This window comes from Corylus avellana, unplaced genomic scaffold (assembly GCF_965113065.1).
Source record: "Corylus avellana unplaced genomic scaffold, dhCorAvel1.hap1.2 HAP1_SCAFFOLD_149, whole genome shotgun sequence".
NCBI lineage: Eukaryota > Viridiplantae > Streptophyta > Magnoliopsida > Fagales > Betulaceae > Corylus > Corylus avellana.
In genome coordinates this window covers 20,001-25,000 of record NW_028290548.1, presented here as the reverse complement: position 1 = coordinate 25,000, position 5,000 = coordinate 20,001, and the positions used below count along the sequence as shown (strand labels likewise).

Sequence of the window (5,000 nt, the reverse complement as noted above, 5' to 3'; positions counted from 1 at the left end):
GTGGTAGTATCAGGCCCTTTAGCTATTGTTCTTGAGAAATGACCGGGTCTGGCCCATTGCTCGAAAGAAGTTTTTATGGGATCCCTATCTACCAAAATTTTTACTTCTGGTTCCGGCGAACGAATAATCATTGAGTCCTCCTCTTTCCGGACAACACGTACAAAGAGACTCGCCAACAGTTAAGTAATTAGTGAACCTATGAGAGATGTTTATACTTAGTTCTTTCTCTACTATCTCCCATCTATCTATTTTCTTTAGTTATTCACTAGAACAATTATGATCTGGAAGTTGATCCGGGGCAAGTGTTCGGATCTATTATGACATAGCCACGAGGCGCTCAACGGACACTTTTTAATCTTATAAAACCTTTTCAGGTATTTGAATTGACGCAAAAACAATTTTTTTGTGCAACTCAGTATATTCATATCTCAATTATAAGTTCCTAAATAGAACTACTTTATGTCTTACATAGAACATTTTACTTATTACTTTACTCTATTCCAAATCGCGCAAGCAGTCATTAGTCATTACTAAACTAAGAGACATTCCAGTATTGATATTTAGTCATTCGAAAGCCTCTTTTATTAGTTTTAATAGGAATAAAAAAAAATGGATTCTCTACTCTATCTGTGTATCGGTTATTCCTACGAAATACCGGACGAAATAGAAAAAAACGATCTTAGAAGGGATATAATGAAATTCTTTGATTGGTTCTTTCCAGAGAACCGTTTTATTTGACTGATGGGGACAACAAACAAAACTATTTTACAAAACAATTTTATTATAACAAATAGAATTTCTTATTTTATTATAAATATAAAGATTATTATAAAGAGTAAATAGAAAAATATAAAAATTCTAAATAATACTAAATAAAATAAGAAATAAACAGAGCGCTCTTATTCGAAACGCCTTGTGATCTTCAACCAATTCTGTGCTTCAATATAATTACCTGGAGTAAGCGCTATAGCTTGTTTCCAATACTCAGCGGCTTGATCGAACCAAGCCTCTGCAATTTCAGAATCTCCCTGTCGAATGGCCTGTTCTCCCCGGTCGGAATAGGCAGTTAAATTCCTTCCCTTAGAACCGTACTTGAGAGTTTCCTACTCATACGGCTCAGCAGTCAATTCTTTTGGTGTCCCATTTTTTAATCTACCATAATATATAATTATATAATTGAATAATTGAATGAGATTTCTCATAGATCTATCTCATTTTTTTTCTCGAGTTAACCAAAAGAGATTAATTGCATGAGTTTCAAACTTTAATTTTGATTAATAATTTAATCAGTTTTAGTTTTATCTTTTTTCCCACCTTCAGAAGAATAAAGCATAGGCATTTTCACTATCATTAGAATTTTCTAAAAGGTAACTATCTCGGTTTCATATATAAATTTCTATAGAATCTTTGAAAAAGACTTTCTTTCATAAGAAAGAAAAGACTTACTATCTTTGGGATCTGATTCTACACCGCTGCTCAATACCTTAGGGGATCGACTCTATTACATAAGTTGATTCCTAACTTTTATCTCATATCGTGACATAAGTAAGCAGTTCTTATTGTATCGGCCCAAAACCTCACTAATTGATCTTTACGGTGCTTATTCTTTCTATCAATTAGATCCTTTCTTTATCCATAGACTAAAGGATCTAGGCATACCTATTTCTTCCTATTTGGACTTCTATGAAGTTTCTTTCTTTTTCTTTGCTACAGCTGATAAAAATCGTTGTTTTGGACACGATAGATATGATATGTAGAAAGCCTATTTTCTAGTATTTATTAGCGGATTTGCTCTTTCTTTCCTTTTTTTCTTTCTATAGTGGAGATAGTCGCACGTAATGACAGATCACGGCCATATTATTTAAAGCTTGTGGTAAGAACGGGTTTCGTTCTAGTGCCCTAAAATAATATTCCAAAGCTTTCGTATGTTCTCCGTTCCTTGTGTGGATAAGACCTATGTTATAGAGTATATAACTTCTATCATAGGGATCAATTTCTAGTCGCATAGCTTCATAATAATTCTGTAAAGCTTCCGCATAATTTCCTTCGGATTGAGCCGACATCCGTTGCGGTCGTCTTCGATTCAAAGAATCTCCGTTCCAGAACCGTACGTGAGATTTTCATCTCATACGGCTCCTCCCTTTTTATGTGCATAATGAGAATAATACATGGAATCATCAAAAAAGATTGAAATAATTTCATTATGAACCGAACGGGGCTAGTGTTTTTACAAGAAATCTCTAACCAACCTTCCTGTAAAAGATCTTTTCTTAACATCAAGTATCTTGGTACTAAATAAAAATGATAACTCTAACAATTTCTTTGTTCTTAACACCCCTTAATTTCCGGGAATTAGTCACTTCAACAGTCTTCGATGGTTATACGGGTATCCAAAATACGAACGAGATGGATATTTGTTGTACCAACCATTCTTGTTAATCCCGATTCCGATAAAGAAAAGGTATAATTTATAACAAAGTTTTCGTATTGTTGATTCCTAGGCGTAGTGCTTCTTTCCCTATGCTGCCTATTGGTACTAGTGAAGTAGGGTTGACCTAACCCATAGGTGTAACCTTTCGCTCAATACTAGAATCTAAAATTGAAGCATCTGAGGCTGCATTAATCGGGGATACACGACAGAAGGAATTGTTTTATTTACAAACTTCACCTTCACAATAAGCGTAGATTTATTTCAATAATCTTTTTATTTCTCTCCCAAATAATGTATCTTTCTCCGAAGACTGAAATCGGTAAAGAAAAAAACATCAAATCGCACCATCTCTGTAATAGGTGAATGCCTCTTTTTCTCCTGAAGTTGTCGGAATTATTCGTAATAAGATATTGGCTACAATTGAAAAGGTCTTATCAATAAAATTTCCATTTATCCGAGATCTGGGCATAGGTAGCAATCCATTCTATAATTTCTTTTACTTACCTCTTGTGGGAAAATGATCCCACAAACAAAGAAATTGTACAGTACGAAATAACATAAAAATAAAAAAAAAAATAGATCAATTGATTCGTTCTAATTCATTGATTTAATTTGGTATAAATATTGTAAGTAAAAAGAATAACTATTGGAAAAAGATGGGAGCGCCGTCTTCGCAAGAATGAAATGAATAGATATATATCTTTTTTTAACAGTTTTTCACAAAAAAAAATTATTTTTATCCCCCCTTGAAGGAAGGGTTTTTCTTTGATGAAAAGTTTTCTATATTTTTTTATAGTTAGAATTGACTGTACGTACCTATCAAAAAATCTAATATGAATGACTCACTATTCACTCGGTTTCTGGGCCATAATCATTATGTAGGAGAGATGGCCGAGTGGTTCAAGGCGTAGCATTGGAACTGCTATGTAGGCTTTTGTTTACCGAGGGTTCGAATCCCTCTCTTTCCGTACCTTTCACCTAATTCACCAATCTTATTAACAGCAATGTATCAAAGCAAATAACAATGGATACCATTATTCCAACGGTTAAGTTAGACCTTTCTTTTATTTTGATATAGATTCTTTATTCCTATGTTCCGCAGTACAGAAAATAACATACTGGAAAGAGTAGACAACAGGGAATGAGAATCTCCCTACCGATCCGTGATCCATGAATGGGAGAAAAATCCCCGTATCAAACTCCTTACTTTGATGGGTCTTTTTGCTTAGGCGAAAAGGGAAAAATTGTCCGAACCCTTGTTTTATTGTTTTATTTTAATTAGGTTTAAGTCTGACGAGAATAATATTCTACAACCAGCAATTCATTTATTTTCAAACCGACCCATTGACTATCTATTATTTGATTGACTAATCCTTTATATTGGAATGGTTGAAGGGTCAAATGTTTTGGCAATTCCTCGCGGGGGGATGAATCAAGATAATTTTGAATCAGAGCTCTAGATTTTTGTTCATCCCTCGCTGTAATAATATCGTGGGGTTTGCAGCGATAACTTGGTATATCTACTATACGACCATTAACTAAAATATGTCTATGGTTAACTAATTGGCGGGCTTGGGGAATAGTTGAAGCCATACCCAATCGAAAAAGGATGTTATCCAAACGCATTTCAAGTAATTGTAGTAAAACCTGACCTGTTGACCCTTTGGCTTTTCCGGCAATACGAACGTATTTAAGTAATTGTCGTTCTGTAAGACCATAATGAAAACGCAATTTTTGTTTTTCTTCTAAACGAATACGATATTGAGATTTTTTACTGGAACGTGATTGGTTTCTAAGATCGCTTCCGGCTTTAGGCCTTTTACTAGTTAGTCCCGGTAAAGCCCCCAGACGGCGTATTTTTTTGAAACGAGGCCCTCTGTAACGCGACATAAAGACTCCTTATTTTATTGAAATTTCATAAATTAAAACTAAACTAAATGATAATAAATAAAGCGAAATCTACTAAAGTATTGTACCACAAAGAATAATTAGATGAATTGTATAAATATCCGGACCTTATTGTATTTGTATATGTCTAAAAAAAACTAAAGATTCTTTTCTTGATTTGTTATACCGAGATCGAGCTCCTCTAATTTCTAATTGTAGGTTCCTACGACACAGTAGATCGGTGACTCTTGGAAAAAAGGGGAAAGAAGCCTTTTCAATATTCTTTGATTTCACATTATCAATTATGTTATGTAAAAAATCAAACAAATAAAGAAAAGCCTGCTATCGGAATCGAACCGATGACCATCGCATTACAAATGCGATGCTCTAACCTCTGAGCTAAGCGGGCTCACATAACAAAAATTGTACATATATAGGAATTTAGTAAACTACTGGGATCTTAATTATTAACTGTTCATTCTTAGTTTTCATAATGAATAGAAATCTAATGAATATAAATATAGAATAGAATTTCAAATAAATATTTGAATGAATAGATTATAGAACATAACGATTAATATTCTAAAAATAATCTAATAATTCTAATTAGATCAATTATAAATTGAATTAATTATTAATTAATATTTTAATATTAAAGTATTAATAAATTTACTTTTTTTTA

General features: G+C 33.1%; 2 non-coding genes across 2 annotated transcripts; one reads left to right on the top strand and one right to left on the bottom strand.

The window, feature by feature from the left end:
- The first annotated feature begins 3,312 nt into the window (after positions 1-3,312).
- TRNAS-GGA (transfer RNA serine (anticodon GGA)) lies at positions 3,313-3,399 on the top strand. The gene has a single exon. It is a non-coding gene; the product is annotated as a tRNA-Ser (tRNA).
- A 1,255-nt stretch (positions 3,400-4,654) lies between these two features.
- TRNAT-UGU (transfer RNA threonine (anticodon UGU)) lies at positions 4,655-4,727 on the bottom strand. Its single transcript has one exon. It is a non-coding gene; the product is annotated as a tRNA-Thr (tRNA).
- Positions 4,728-5,000: the final 273 nt, after the last annotated feature.